We start from the raw sequence: 16,779 nt of genomic DNA, 5'->3' as shown, positions 1-16,779 counted from the left end.
TCAATTCTCCTTCTCTCACATTGAGAAGGAGAATTGATTCTCCTTCTCTCATATTAAGAAGGAGAATTGAGCAGGTTCTCTTTTGTATACATAATTCTAAAATATATTTTTACACCTAAACCACTGTTGACTTCTTCGCCATTTCAGTGACTCGTGCTATGATGAGGAGATTTTTATGAACCATAAAAATAATAATACAATAATACTCGCAAACGAAATTGAAACCATTTACGATTTCCCTGCACTTGGGGTCAGTCTCCAAAGAGGCGCGTTCGAATGCCCGCTGACGTCACCCAAAACGGACCCTTATTAAACACTTACACGCAATGAAAGCAATTACCGGGAATAGAGTCACAATCTGGAGGATTGGGGCCAGCGTTAATAGCGTCGCACTTCACCCTGGCGATTAAGGGAAAGGGGGAAAAAAACGGCACTTTGGTGAACCAATTTGCGAACAATAATCACGAAGAACTGCAAATTTAGGTGAGCTGGGTGTTGTTTGAGAGATCAAGAAAAACTGTTATTTTAGTGAACTAGCTGGTGAACAACAACAACAACAACAACAACAACAACAACAACAACAACAATAATAATAATCAATAATAATAATAATAATAATAATAATAATAATAGTGGGCACAATTTTCAGTGTCGAAAATGATAACAATGATTGCAGGTCCACAATAATATCGCATGTGAAGTATATAAAAATAAAGTGTTTAATGATAAGAGCTTTCGAACCCTGCACCAGGTTCATCCTCAGCAATAATAATAACAATAACAATAAAAATACTGAAAATTATAACAATAATGGTGAAGAAATCCACAGTGATGTAGATGTAAATATATATTTTAGAAATTATAGATACGAAAGCTCTTATCATTAAACACTTTATATACTTCACATGCGATATTATTGTGGACCTGCAATCAATAATAATAATAATCATAATAATAATAATAATGGTATCAGAACAGATAGGGTGATACGTGCAAATAGACCAGACGTGACGTTGATTGACAAAATTAAGAAGAAAGTATCACTCATTGATGTCGCAATACCATGGGACACCAGAGTTGAAGAGAAAGAGAGGGAGAAACTCGATAAGTATCAAGACCTTAAAACAGAAATAAGAAGGGGATGGGATATGCCAGTGGAAATTGTACCCATAATCATAGGAACACTAGGCACGATCCCAAGATCCCTAAAAAGGAATCTGGAAAAACTAGAGGCTAAAGTAGCTCCAGGACTCATGCAGAAGAGTGTGCTACTAGAAACAACGTACATAGTAAGAAAAGTGATGGACTCCTAAGGAAGCAATATGCAACCCGGAGCCCCACACTACAAATACCACCCAGTCGAATTGGAGGACTGTTATAAACCCCCCCAAAAAATAGATAAATAGATAAATAAATAAATAAATAATAATAATAATAATAATAAATAAATAAATAATAATAAAAATAATAATAATAATAATAGATAATAATAATAATAATAATAATAATAATAATAATAATAATAATAATAATAATAAAGTCACTTCGTAGATTATAATGATCAAAATAGCAGATAAATCCTCTTCGGTTCCGAGAAACGGCCTTAGAAAATAATCAAGAATGCTATCATTTCAATAAACCAGTCTATTGAAAAATAATCAACCGTCACTCCAGCGAAACAGCCTTTTGAAAATGATCCAGAAAAACCTGTCACTTCAGCAAAGCAGCCTTTTAAAAACAGTCAAGAAAGCTGTCCTTTCAGTTTCAGCAGAGCGACCTTTATTCTTTTTTTTTTTTTTAATAATCCTGAAAGCTTTCACTGAACTTTTGAACGCCAAACTTTTTATAGTATGATTAATTAATCAAAGACACGGGTGCATTTTACACTTACAATGGATTATTCATCATATAGATATTGAATTATACAATTAGTCAAATATGAATTATAGTTCATTATAATGATTAATTATTAGGCAGAACGACGTCAATGATTTATAATTCATGAAACGAACTGAAGGCAATGATTTATATCCATTACAAAGATTAATCACTATACAAACTGACAACAATGAATAACAATTCACGATAATCATAATTATACAAGCTGACTGCAATTCATTATACATTTCTCATTACTACAAACATTAATAGCAAGTGGTTATAATTCATTATACACAATGACAGCAAAAGACTGAAGTTCATTAAAACAAGTATTATCATTATCATCACTCTACGCTCTCTACCTGGGGAGAGAGAGAGAGAGAGAGAGAGAGAGAGAGAGAGAGAGAGAGCGAGAGAGAGAGAGAGAGAGAGAGAGGAGAGAGAGAGAGAGAGAGAGAGAGAGAGAGAGAGAGAGAGAGCATTTTCTGATATTCACCTAGCCTTTCACCAACCTGGCTGCGACTGACCAAAATCGACCAACTACCAGGTACCCGTTTCACTCCTAAGAGAATGAATGCCACACAAAACAGTCTCTAGTCATCCCCCCCCCCCCCCTTTCTCACCCCGACATCCAAAGGCAAAAAAACGAAAACTCTGGACTCTTACATGCTGATGAGGCGTGATTCCTAACCACTGGACCACGTGAACGGTTATTATTGAATCAGTTATTATTAGAATAGAATATAGAAGTTAGGCCAATGGCAAAAAGCTGGATCCAATGAGGCCATTCACCGCTGAAAGTGAAATTGACAGTAAGGAGCTATGAAAGGTGTAACAGGAGGAAACAATTGTTAGAGGGAATGGACATTGACGGAAGAAATAGAATATGAACGGAGGTACAGTGAAAGGAATGAAAGGCGTTGCTGCTAGGGGCCGAAGATACGCTGCAAAGACCCTTGAGTATATGCCTATAGAGCACCACCCCCCTACAGGGTTCAGTTATTATTATTCAGTGTGTGGTATAACCCTGAAGGTCATGAACTTGACTAGGCCTACTAAGCCTACCGAGAAGAGAAGAGAGTGTCCGCACATTACGAAAGAAAGAACAAGGTTGAACAGACACGGAAAATGGAGTGAATCTATAAATAAAACCGGAAGCCAGAATACCTTAAAGTAGGGCACTTCACAAACGATAGAATACAGCAAAGCATATACTACCTGAATCTGACATGCAATTTTGCTTGGAGTAATTGTCTTAACTTTCGGTGTGTTAAAGGAACAGCTTTCGAGGCAAACAAGTTCTAGATGAATGTTATAATAATCATAACAATATTTTGGTAAAATACCTCTTTCAGGCAAATGCTGTTAAAGTGAATGGCAGAATTAAGCTAGTTGATTTTATATACTATTCTTTCTATTTTTCTTACAAATCGCTTCTGTGGCTCAGAGATGTTTCCGAGTAACTGGCCAATATTCATATTGGGAATTGTTAAAAAAATTATAAAAATGCTGGAGGTGACCTTTTATTTGATTAAAATAAAAGATCACCTCGTTGAGCCAGAGAAGCGAATTGTAAGAAAAATTGAAAAAAAAATAAACTATATAAAATCAACTCTCTTCATTCTGCCAATTTCTTTAGCATAAATAATAATAACTAATAATAATAATTATAATAATAATAGTAATAATAATAATAATAATAATAACTAATAAATAATAATAATAAACCTATGGATCCACAAATAGCTCGCTTGTATTCAAATAGCTTCTCAGGGGAGAAAAATCTTAAAAGCAAAACGAAGTCCTGAAAGAGCTCCAATGGCGATCGCAACACTCGAAATCTCAGTTCCCACTAATTTTAAGAGACTATTATCCCCAAGCACCACAGTATTGCCAAGCCACCCTCCCCCCCCCCTCCTCCCCCTTCACATCCCCTACCCGAAGACATGAAAGAGATTCAAAGTGCAATCGGAGGTCTCTCTCAGATATCTCATTTTACCCCATTTTAATATTATTTTTTCAGCGTCGCCATATTGAATAGAATATAGAATTTAGGCCAAAGGGCCAAGCGCTGGGAACTATGAGGCCACTCAGCGCTGGAAGGGAAATTGACATAAGAACGTTTGAATGGTGTAACAGGAAGAAAACCATGATAGGCGACAAGTCAGGTGGAGCGAAGAGAATATGAGCGGAGGCACAGTCAAAGGGAATGTTTGTTTGTTTGTTTGTATGGTGCTTTTACGCTGCATGGAACCAGTGGTTATTCAGCAACGGGACCAACGGCTTTACGTGACTTCCCAACCACGTCGAGAGTGAACTATCACCAGAAATACACATCTCTCAAACCTCAATGGAATGCCCGAAAATCGAACTCGCGGCCACCGAGGTCATATTGACGCCATTCGGAAGATCCGACCCAGCAGCGTTTATAAGACAACCACCAATCAATCGTCAAGGATTAGGAGTAACAGTACCAGGTCTCCTTCAATAAAAGGGCAACGTATTCTCGCGGGTATTTTGGTTCCCGCCGGAAAAGTCGGGCAAAAACATCAGGGCACAGCTGAGTGTCAAAGGAACGTCATCCGCCGCGCATTTTAATGCTTTCTTGCCTCAATCTCCTGGCTTCCTTTATCCCCCAGTACCCGACAGAAAGTTTATTCCATGCGACAGTTCAGTGGGGAAAATCGTGAATGCCTGCGTCACATTTCTTGCGCGTGGAGAGAGAGAGAGAGAGAGAGAGAGAGAGAGAGAGAGAGAGAGAGAGAGAGAGAGGTTCAGTCTCCTCCAGACCTTACCGTTTTCAAGTACTTTGGAAGATATTTTTCCGGGCACTGATCCTCAGCGCCGATATATTTTTTTTTTTATTTCCCCTACTCTCTTCTCTCTCTCTCTCTCTCTCTCTCTCTCTCTCTATCCACGTGAACTGACAAACACGTGCATAATTCACTGCTTTGGTTAAGAGAACACGCTGTTTCGAGAAACGTCTCCCAATGGCTATACCCATCATAACGCAGGAAAGAAAACCGGACGAAACAGCAATACTATAATCATCAACACTTCAAACTGACATCACTTTCACCTGCCGCAGAAGATGCCACATTCATCTCATGTAAGAGATGTCAGCTACATTGACTTGCCCTTCGAAATACCACATTAAGGCTACTTGCTCTTAAAATTATACACTCAGGTACCATCAAAGAACCTACGTGCAACTTTTTTTGTGTTGTCACATTCACCTGACATTGGAAATACCACAGTCAACTGCCCAGTCATATGCCACATTCAACTGCCCTATAAGATAGTACTCCCCATTCAATTGCCCCATACCACCTTCAATTGCCCTTTAAGATTACACATTTAATTGTCTCTCAAGATACCAAATTCACTTTCCCGAAAAGTTGCCACATTCAATTTCCCTTGAAGATACCACATTCAACTGCCCAATTCTAGTATGTCACATTTAACTGCCCTTTAAGATACCACATTAAACTGGTCTTCATCTGTCCAGTAAAATGACACCTTCCATTGCCGTTAAAGATACTACATCCCAATTCCTTATAAGATACCACATTCACCAGCCATCGGAAATAGCTCATCACCTGTCCTCAAAGATTCAAAATTCACCCCCCCCCCCCCAAGATACCACATTTAATTCACGCCCCCCAAAGATACCACATTTAACTATCATCAGAGAATTACGACATACACACGCCAATCTCTAGATGCCACACGACCTACTCTGAAAGATACTACATTCACCTGCCATCCGAGATACTACATCTAGGAATCGAGCTATCAGAGATGCCACGATTAATTACTAACATCAGAGAATCTACATACAACTAGCATTGGGGATGCCTCATTAATCTGCCATCAGAGATGCCACGGTCCCCTGACCTAGAAGTCGCGACATTCACCCTCCATCGGAGATGCCAAAATCACCTTGGATGTCCCATTCACTCGCCAATGGAGATGATGCCACACCCAATAGCGTTGATGGTGATTCAGTGCCACGGACCGATCATAATGAATACTAATGAATGGGATAAATTCGACTCAAGAACATTGTATCACAATGTATATCTGCTAGATATACATTCGAGTTTACACTAAATCTATAAATAAACAAATAAACGAACCATACTCGAGTCTGGAGAGAGGCTGGTCAAATAGGAGTACTTCTGAATAAATATTATTAATAGCACACACAGACGTACGGTGTCCCAAGGCCACAAAGCCATTAATTGCTAAGCAACCTTGCAAAGAACCGACTCGCCGCATTGATAATGAGGTGGATAACAATCACGAGAGGGCTAATGATACACGAAGACAGAAAAATGAACTCGCGTAAATGAACTCTGTCGAGAGATGTGCCAAAGCAATCGGGAAAAGTGTAGTGGCACTTCAAAAGTGCCATTATGACCATTCAGCGCAAAGTACAGCAATGCAACCGATAGAAAGAGACAGCAGGTGCGTTGCAGCAGCGGTAGTAGTAGAAGTATAGTTGTCAGCACAGCGTGGCACACAGCAGTCATTATCCCACTTATCGTCTGCTTTGCGGAAATCGAGAGTTTCTGATGGTTTATTTTTTTATTTTCTTATTTTTTTCCTGGTACCGCGGTACCGCCGCCAGGGAAGTCATGAGAAACATTATGGTTAGGCTCCTGAAAAAAACCTTAGCGTCGACTCTCTCTCTACGCATTCCATAGCTGTCAAATTATCGTCCCCCCCCCCCCCCAACCCCCCAGGTCCATACATCGCCAAGACCAGTAAAACGCAGCCAGGTAAATATCGATCATTCCCACAACGGTTCGTTCGGCGAAGCCCTGAAGACCGACAACGAAGCGTTTCCGTGAAGAGCGCGGTGCGAGACGATAAAAAACGAGACAAAGGCTTCGATGTACTGTTGCTATGTAAGAATTTTGTTGTCGTTGCTGTTGCTGTTGTTGTTGTTGCTGCTGCTTCTGTTGTTGTTAGTGTTTTGGCCAGTCCCTAGGTCACTGCAGTCGTGAGGAGACTTCGAGGAAAGCATTGGAGCTCACGGAACTATATGTACTATACAGGCGCTCTCTTTGTTTAAAATGGTTTACGTTTCTACTTTCCACTATTTTCTAATACTTAAATTGGCGTACACATACGAAGACATCCACCTACAAATACTTAAACCACTGGGTTCCCTTTAATAAATGCTAACTACAGTAAAGAGAGAGAGAGAGAGAGACCCACTACAGAATTCTTCTAGTTATTGCCAAGTTGAGAACGAACTTCGTAAGTAAAAAAACATCCCCAAAATCTGCCAATTCAGAAGGCTCATCAGCAGTACATCACAACCAACCATACACACCGTCCCATTCAGCTCTCAGCGAGTATGAGAGCCCTTCGTTGTTTATTATATATAATTCACTATGCCACGGAAACGACTTAATACCCAAGGGGAAATATAATTGATAAGTGCTTTGTCACAGGCAGTACTGATAACTCAGTGGCGAAAACTAATTATTATTAAATATAATTCTCCTTCGGTGTAAGTTATACTTGAGGTATAGTGAATTACATGGCAAAGAATACTTGTGGCCTAATATTTATGCATTACATACGCATTTACAAGAGACAAATTTTCATTATAATATATATATATATATATATATATATAATATATATATATGTGTGTGTGTGTGTGTGTGTGTGTGTGTGTGTACACAAACATACAAAACACACATATATATTAGTTGAAAAATTTCGCACATACATACTGTAGAATTTCAGGCCAAAAATAACTCATTAATATAAATATTACAGGGAATAATATGGGATATGGTTATGTCCTACCTTGACTAGGAATTGAACCTGGAATTTTGGGCGATTTATACATACAAACATATGTATATAATATATCACAGTATTTCCGAATCTTTTCAATCCGAATTTCAACCACTCAAAACTAAAAGTCAGTTGTTTTCGTAATTTCCATAGGCCCTATTTTCTTACTATTTCGGAGCCCATCTCTTTTTCCTGTTCCCATTAGCACCCCTTGGGTACAACACTAGGCTGCATTAAGTTAAAATTCAGTCTATAAATGTAGATCAAGAGCCTGTGCTGACACAAGGTCAGCTTAATCAAAAACAACCAAATGTAGATGGGGTCTCTGATGGATTAATCCCGAACACCACCATTCTATGGCATCTGCTCCCGGTTCTGTCGCTGACATCAGGATTCGGCTGAAGAATATTCCTGAGGGCCAGTATAGAGACGCCGAGGACAACTCGAAGCACAATAGGAACATTGCACAAAAAAAAAAAAAAAAAAAAAAAAAAAAAAGCTCGCGATGGCCTATCTGCAGGATGCGCTAGTCACTTCCTCTTTATCAGAGACACGAAGACTACATACAATGCACATCTCTAGGTTTCGCTTCCAAACACACACACACAAACAGGCTGATCCTCACTTTCTAGTCTCTCTCCCTACAAACCCACCGAGGCTCAGAAAAGCCATTAGATTTAATACGGGTTACCCATCAACCCAACCCCAAACAGCACACACACACACACACACACACACACACACACATATATCCTGTGCGCCGGCCACCATTATTACTGCGATAATGACAACGAAAATTATTATTCCGTTCTACCGACCCGCATGATTTTCTCTACTCCTAACCCCTATCTCTCCCCCTCCTTCCCGCCCTCTCCTTCCCATCCTACCACCTGTCTTTTTTTTCATCCTTGAACCATCAGAAAACCACCATAAATAAATATATAAATCAATCCATCAACCAATCAATAAACGAGCGCTTTCTCGTTCTGCCAAGAAATCTGTCAAGATCTAATGGAACCGAGCAACAAATCCAAACCTCATTTGATCAAAAAGAATAATTAAAAGTTACTTTTACTTTCAGTTCATTTATGTTTTCCTCAGCTTTGCAGATTAGACAACCCAGTTGAGTTTCTTGGAAACACAATCGTCTCCAGGAATTCTGAAACGAGAGAGAGAGAGAGAGAGAGAGAGAGAGAGAGAGAGAGAGAGAGAGAGAGAGAGAGAGAGAGAGAGAGAGAGAGAGAGAGAGAGAGAGAGATTCAACAAACTTAGCTTTACAAAACTGTCATTATCGTTTACATCACACAAATAGATCGGATTTATCGTCGGACAACACACACTGATATAGGTCGCCTGATAAAACCCATTAAGCGTCGGTTTCCGGAATAAATGATAACGTTTTGCTTTTTCTTTTGTAGTTTATAGTTATATTATTAACATATACTGCTCACCTTCTACGCACTATCTGCCTTCGTCATCTGTCCATTAAAAGGATTCTCAAATGCATAAAAAGAAATATTTTAACCATAAGATTTAGTCAAAATTGTCATTCACACACCTTGCGGGCTTGGGCGGGGTGAGGACATTGATTAAAAACAAAATTACGAACATAGTTATTCGATACATCAAAGCAAATGTATGTGTGTGGAGATGGAAAGACATTGGAGTCATTAGGTAACGAGTTCAAAATGCAAACATGGAAATTAACATATGTCGTGGGAGTTAATGACACTCAACTTTAGGGGAAATAAGATCGTAACAAGTGAGTCACAAGGCCAAGCCTTTCCTCAAGGGAAATGCCACGGAAAAAGCGGAAATGAACAAGAAGGGAGCCGGCCCTTCCACAAGTAATGCAACGACACACACACACATGCACACATACAAACACTTATACACATATTATACATATATATATATATATATATATATATATCTATAATATATATATAAGATATATATACATACATATAATATATATATATATATATATAAATGTCTGTCATGGTCACGTGAAACATGCTAGACTCGCGACAGCACGGTCCAGGGCTTGCGCCCGTCCTACCGTCACCAGTTGATCCAGCTATGAATGCTTACCACTGACAGCTGGCCATCAAGAAAAAGAAGGGACTGCCGATCCCAATCTCCCTCTCAAAAGCCTCGCTGAGAACCAGATGGCCCTATCCTTGTTGAATCCAGATGCCGGAGCAAGCCCACACCTGAACAAAATAGGAATAACCCGTGCGCCAAAGGATATGGGGTGAATTGATCCCTCCCGTTCAAACAGAATAGAATATAGAATTTAGTCCAAAGGCCAGGCGCTGGGATGAGGTCATTCAGCGCTGAAATGGACAGAAAAATGATTTGAATGATGCAACAGGAGGAAAACCTCGTAGCTGGGCTATGAAACAATGTTATGAGGTGGAAAGTAAGATTATAAAAAAGAGAATATGAATGGAGTTATAGTAACCGCCTGCTCTGACATTAGAATTAGCGTAAACAGACCCTGAGTTGATTTCAAGCAAGACACTGTGAATGGGTTAGGGGGGGAGGAGGGGGGTGAAACATGCACTGAAGTGAGCAGTGCGAAGAGATTTTATTTCCGGGGAAGACATATACATAACTGATATATATATATATATATCATATGATATATATATATATATATATATATATATATCATTCGAGCTACAAATGTCCTTTAATATCATATTCGTCTACCTCGGAATTGATTATATTTTCATATATGTACCGAGGGGGAATTTTTTAGTTGATAATAATTTCGTACCCCCATGGGATCGAGCCACCGTCCAGTAGGACGGGGAACGAAATCAGGATCGGACATTTGTAGCTCGAATGATTTAATATGAATCACGGTGATGTGATAAATGTTCATATATATATATATATATATATATATATATATATATATATATATATATATATATATATATATACTATATATGAGAACGGGTGGCCCTGAGAGTGTCAAGCATGCATCGTTACATGGTGTTGGATCCGAACGGGTGTGCTTTCAACCGATTCAGGTGCATGACTCTGCACAGGCAAAACGAGAGAGAGAGAGAGAGAGAGAGAGAGAGAGAGAGAGAGAGAGAGAGAGAGAGAGAGAGAGGATGCATGACCAAACTGTTGTATCTTATGTACATAAAGGCAATAACGTAGTCATGGCCACTTAACACGACTCCCGAGGAGCGTGAACGGCCCATTGCTTCCGCAATATAAATCAACCGGACCCGAAACACGCAAGCATATGCTATATCTTATATATTCTATATAATATCATATATATATATATATATATAGATATATATATATATAATATATATATAATATATATATTATATATATATATATATATATATGAAAAGGAATCTTATAGCTGTCCTACTAACAGATGTCAATTTTTTTATAAGTACATGTGACATGTTTACATGTTCACATATGGACAATGAATTCAACACCGAAACACTGGACGGTACAGAGATAGAACTGGCAGACTCCACAGGTGTTCAATTATTGCATATGGAAGGCTGCCTCGCGTACATAATCAATTAAGAAGCCAACAACAATGGTCACTCACTATCACACTGTGCTAGCAGAGGAAGGGTCGCCAGAAATAGTCACAGATAATGATAGGGGTAAAATTAACACACATACAAAAACCGTAATTGTGTTCTAAGGGTTTTAATGTCCCCAAGAATCAAAGGTCGATACTGATGGGTTAGCATTTAAAACAAATAAACAAAAATAAACAAAATAGTTTCCGAAGATGCGTGACAGTAATTTGGAATATATTTATTCTCCCATATGTGTGTTTTTTTTTTTTTTTAGTTTCAAAGGTCGATACTGATCTCTCAGCATTAAAAATTTTATTTTTTCTGAAGATCTGTGACAGTAATGATAGAGAGAGAGAGAGAGAGAGAGAGAGAGAGAGAGAGAGAGAGAGAGAGAGAGCCTCCCTCAGAGGATACACAAGCGTATTCCAGAGCCGTGCTCGGGGAGAGACAGAGAGAGAGAGCCTCCCTCAGAGGATATACACAAGCATATTCCAGAGCCGTCCTCGGAGAGAGAGAAGAGAGAGAGAGAGAGAGAGACCAAGACCCTTCCCTCAGAGGATATACACAAGCATATTCCAGAGCCGGAGCCCTGCTCGAACTGGCAACATCCGGGCAGAGCCTGTGGGAGATGGATCAGGAATGCCACATCGAGCCTGATATCCTGTCAGCGTCGGGACGAGAGCGATCCTCGCAGGCGCCGCCATAAACAGGGCTGAATGATCAAGCCGAGATCCGAGGCCCCTCAAGGACATACAGATTAGTAGCACATGCAATTTAGTAGCGATAGAGACGGCGGCCATGTGCGGCACGTTACTACAAGAACATAATGATCATGATGAGAGCCTCCAGCAAGGTTGCGAGACAAGGTTATATGCGGACAGAGAATATCTATACAGGCGCTGGATTGAAGGGTTGGATGGATACGCAGAGGGTTGGAAAGAAGTGGGGGGGGGGGGGGGGGGGGGATTGCGTGAGAGGCTGAGGACCCTATTTTGACTTGGTGACTTCGAATGGACATTCTGCAAGTGAAAGGCTAAGGCTAAGGAAAGACAACGATCGAGAATCAGCCCGACAAAGCCTAGAACAATCCTCAAGAAATACGGGAGATGACACTAGGCAGAATTTTGTTATCAAAATGGGAGATTACACTAAGCTAAGATATATCAATAAAATGAGAGATTACTCTAAGTTGGGTTTTATTATTAAAATGGGAGATTGCACTAACTTCCGACATATATTTAAAATGGGAGATTACACTAAGCCGAGTTATATTATTAAAATGAGAGTTTACACAAAGCTGATTTATATAATTATAAAGCGAGATTACACTAAGCTGAGTTATATAATTAAAATGGTATGCAAAGCTGATTTATGTAATTATAATGCGAGATTACACAGAGCACTATCATTAAACTGGGAGAGTTCACAAGGCTGATTTATATAATTATCATGAGAGATTACACTGAGGTATATCATGAAAATGGGAGATTACACACAGCTACGTCATATAATTCCAATGGGATATTACTCTCAACTATGTCATTAAAATGAGAGATTACATTGAGTAATATTACTACAACAACGGGAGATTGCACTAAGCCGAGATATGTCGTTAAATAGGGAGATTACACTAAGCTGAGGTATACCATAAAAATGAGAGGTTACCATAAACAGAATTATATTAATATTCGGTCATAGTAAACACTCGGACTTTTAATGAAAACAACAAAAGACAGCCTCAGGTCTACCATTAAGTGATAACTATATTATGTTTATAGCATGGAATGGAATATATACTTCAGGCCAAATGCTATGCACTGGGACCTATGAGGTCATTCAGAGCTGTAAATGAAAAAATGAGAGTAGAAAGGTTTGAACGGTGCAACGGGAGGAAAACCTCGCAGTTGCAGTATGAGACAATTGTTAGAAGAGGGTGGAAAGTAAGAAGGAAGAAAGAGATCATGAACGGAGGTACAGCAAAAGGAATGAATGGGGGTGCAGCTCGGGGCCAAAGGGACAATGCAAAGATACCTTAAGTAATACCTACAGTGCGCCGCATGAGGTGCACTGACGGTACTAACCCTCCCTACGGAGGATAACCGAATGAACAAGATAAATTTACCGATAAGTGAACTCGTGATATCTACGTAAGCTAAGACTTGCCAGAAACGGCTTTCATCAAATCGGGCCCTGACGATGTGAAATCAAAAGAATTCAGCACTTTGAAAACTCGCCTGAGGGATCTTTGTACCCATGGCGTTTTAACCTACTGGGAGACTTGTTGAAAGCTGATTAACGCAATCTTGGAGTAGCACAATAAAATACACATTCGGAAGTTCACCCAGCCATCTGTTTGTTGATTAGTTGCTTAGACACAGCCGTTATCGACAGACGTAAAAAGTAAATGACGATTCAATATTGGCCAGACCTACTATATATCTTTTCATATGAAGGCGAAGTCGACGGGCCATCGATCAGTTCTGGCCTTTGACGGCCCAGGGAATAAGGATGAATTATGAAAACTTCATACCGGCACTTGCAACCGATCGATGGTCTTAAAATATACTAAACGGAATGGGAATAGGATAGCAGCTTCGCTAAAAGTATTGCGCATGATCAGTACAAAAAGTTCAAGCATATCATAGTTTAGCCAGACCACTAAGCTGCTGAACCGCTCTCCAAGGGACCTACAGCTTATTGTGGGATCTGCACCACATTATATCGAGAAATGAACTTCTATCACAAAAAATTTACACCTCTGGCTCCGCGTTGGCCGAGCCGAAGAATCGAACTGGCAGCCGAGTGCGAGAACCACTCGTCCAACGAGGAACTATGATCAGTACAACGAACCAACATCAGCATACTACTGAAGACCGTAACAGTTACTCCTATTACTCTGTTAATAAGAGGGAGAGTTGGCCGGAAATCGTACTTTCCAAACATATTGAGCACACAACATGTGGCCGGACGAAAGCACACTAAGATACGGACGATGATCAAGCCCTTAATTCTGAACGAACAACATTTTGGTGAACATCTGGGAGTCCAGTATCATTTTTGCTCGTCTCCACCATATTTCCTACGGCGGTTTAGCCTTTTCCCTTCCTTCTTTTGACTTCCTGGCTTGCTGAAAATAATTAGTTGGAGCCACGGGAAAAGTTTAGCCAGTGGAAAAGAAAAAATCAGGAACCAGTGGCAACTTTGACAAAATAGGAACCTCCTTTTTCTCAAAAAAAAAAAAAAAAAAAAAAAAAAAAAAAAAAAAAAAAAAAAAAAATTTCAGAAGTTCAGGGAACTTTTATCTTAGGACTGGATGGCTATAATCACTCATTTAAAGAAAAATGTGGATCTTGGCGAATTGATCTTTCACGAGAGAGAGAGAGAGAGAGAGAGAGAGAGAGAGAGAGAGAGAGAGAGAGAGAGAGAGAGAGAGGTCATTCAGCCTTTGTAATTGAAGACGAAAATAATTAACTGCGACATATGATTGCATGAGATTTTTTCGAGAGAGCTGGGTTCATAAATTCCACAAATTATAAACAATTATTTTGACAACCAGTCACCAAATATAAATAATTCTTTTAATAATCATTCACCAAATATAAATAATTCTTATAAAAATCATTCACCAAATATAAATAATTCTTTTAATAATCATTCACCAAATATAAATAATTCTTTTAACAATCATTCAACGAATATAAAAAATTATCTTAACAACCATTCACCAAATGTAAATAATTATTTTAATAATCATTCATCAAATATAAATAATTCTTATAAAAATCATTCACCAAATATAAATAATTCTTTTAACAATCATTCACCAAATATAAATAATTCTTTTAATAATCATTCACCAAATATAAATAATTCTTATAAAAATCATTCACCAAATATAAATAATTCTTTTAATAATCATTCACCAAATATAAATAATGCTTATAACAATCATTCACCAAATATAAATAATTCTTTTAACAATCATTCAACGAATATAAAAAATTATCTTAACAACCATTCACTAAATATAAATAATTCTTTTAACAATCATTCACCAAATATAAATAATGCTTATAACAATCATTCACCACATATAAATAATTCTTTTAATAATCATTCAACGAATATAAAAAAAAATATTTTAACAACCATTCACCAAATATAAATAATTCTTTTAACAATCATAAGACCATTTATGAATTAACTGATAAAACACACAAACAAACACATACACAGGACATATATACACGCATAAATATATACGTGTATGTATACATAAAGATATATGTATAATATTCAAATACTCCTAACTCCACAGGACGCGCGTACGAAGTAGAAAACGGAAATCCCCTCGGAGGTTCAGATCGATGCCAAATAGGCAGAGACCAACGAAAAAATTCACTAATGATAGATGACAGACATGGCAGCGACATGCGTTGATTTAGACACCACGCTGATTCATGCTAGTGCGCGCGTGTGTGTGTGGACGCGCAAGCGCGCATCCACTTCTAGTAGACCTCTAAGGGTAGAACAACCTGCGACATTGGGAGCCTTCCGCTCGGCTGTCGACGACCTGAGGGAATTTGCGTCAAAACTCGACTGCTTTTCTCATCTTGGAATCTCGTAGTTTCTCATTCCCCACAAACGAGAATTATATTCTGCTCTTTGGAGAGTTGGCGAAGTTCATTCCAGTTTTACTTAATTTCATTCTTTGGCCTCAATAGAGACGAAAGGCATAAAATATCAACATATCAAAACCTAAAGAACGATCTGAAAAGCACATGGGAACTGAAGGAAGTATAAATAATACCTGTGGTATTATTTATATTTCCTTCAGTTTGTTTGTATGGTGTTTTTTTTTACGTTGCGTGGAACCAGTGGTTATTCAGCAACGGGGCCAACGGCTTGACGTGACTTCCGAACCACGTCGAGAGTGAACTTCTATCACCAGAAATACACATCTCTGCCCCCTCAATGGAATGGCCGAGAATCGAACTCGCGGCCACCGAGGTGGCAGGTCAAGACAATACCAACCACGCCACTGAGGCGCTCCGTGGTGGCAGGGGCAACAGGACTTATCAAGAAAAACCTGAGAAAATATCTCCAGGCAATACCAAGTTGCCCTAGTATGAATGAGGTGCAGATTGCCGCCCTCAAAGGAACGGTAAACACATTGAAAAGAGCCCTCGGATATAAGGCTAGTGGAATATAGAGATGCAACCATAGACCCAAGGCTGGGTCCCATTGCACCCCTGATATGAACTGGAAAGTCATAATAACATAAACCAGAGAGCTGATGTAACGTACACATACTCTACGGAAACATGGCCATTTTGGCTTCCTTCCTTCAGCAATAAAAGGAAGTTCGTAGATAGACGAATAAGAGGTAAACTTAAGTGAATTTTAAAATTAAAAGCTGCAATACTGAAAATAGGAAAGAATGGCTAATTATATAATATATATATATATATATATATATATATATATATATATATATATATAT

At 38.8% G+C, this 16,779-nt stretch overlaps 1 protein-coding gene across 8 annotated transcripts in view; it reads right to left on the bottom strand.

The window, feature by feature from the left end:
- LOC135203179 (RING finger protein 44-like) overlaps positions 1 to 16,779 on the bottom strand; it is a 236,892-nt gene that overhangs the window by 117,333 nt on the left and 102,780 nt on the right. The gene's annotated exons all lie outside the window — the stretch shown is intronic.

The sequence above is a fragment of the Macrobrachium nipponense genome, chromosome 33, assembly GCF_015104395.2.
Source record: "Macrobrachium nipponense isolate FS-2020 chromosome 33, ASM1510439v2, whole genome shotgun sequence".
In the NCBI taxonomy this organism is placed as follows: Eukaryota; Metazoa; Arthropoda; class Malacostraca; order Decapoda; family Palaemonidae; genus Macrobrachium; species Macrobrachium nipponense.
This window is presented reverse-complemented; position numbering and strand designations above follow the sequence as displayed.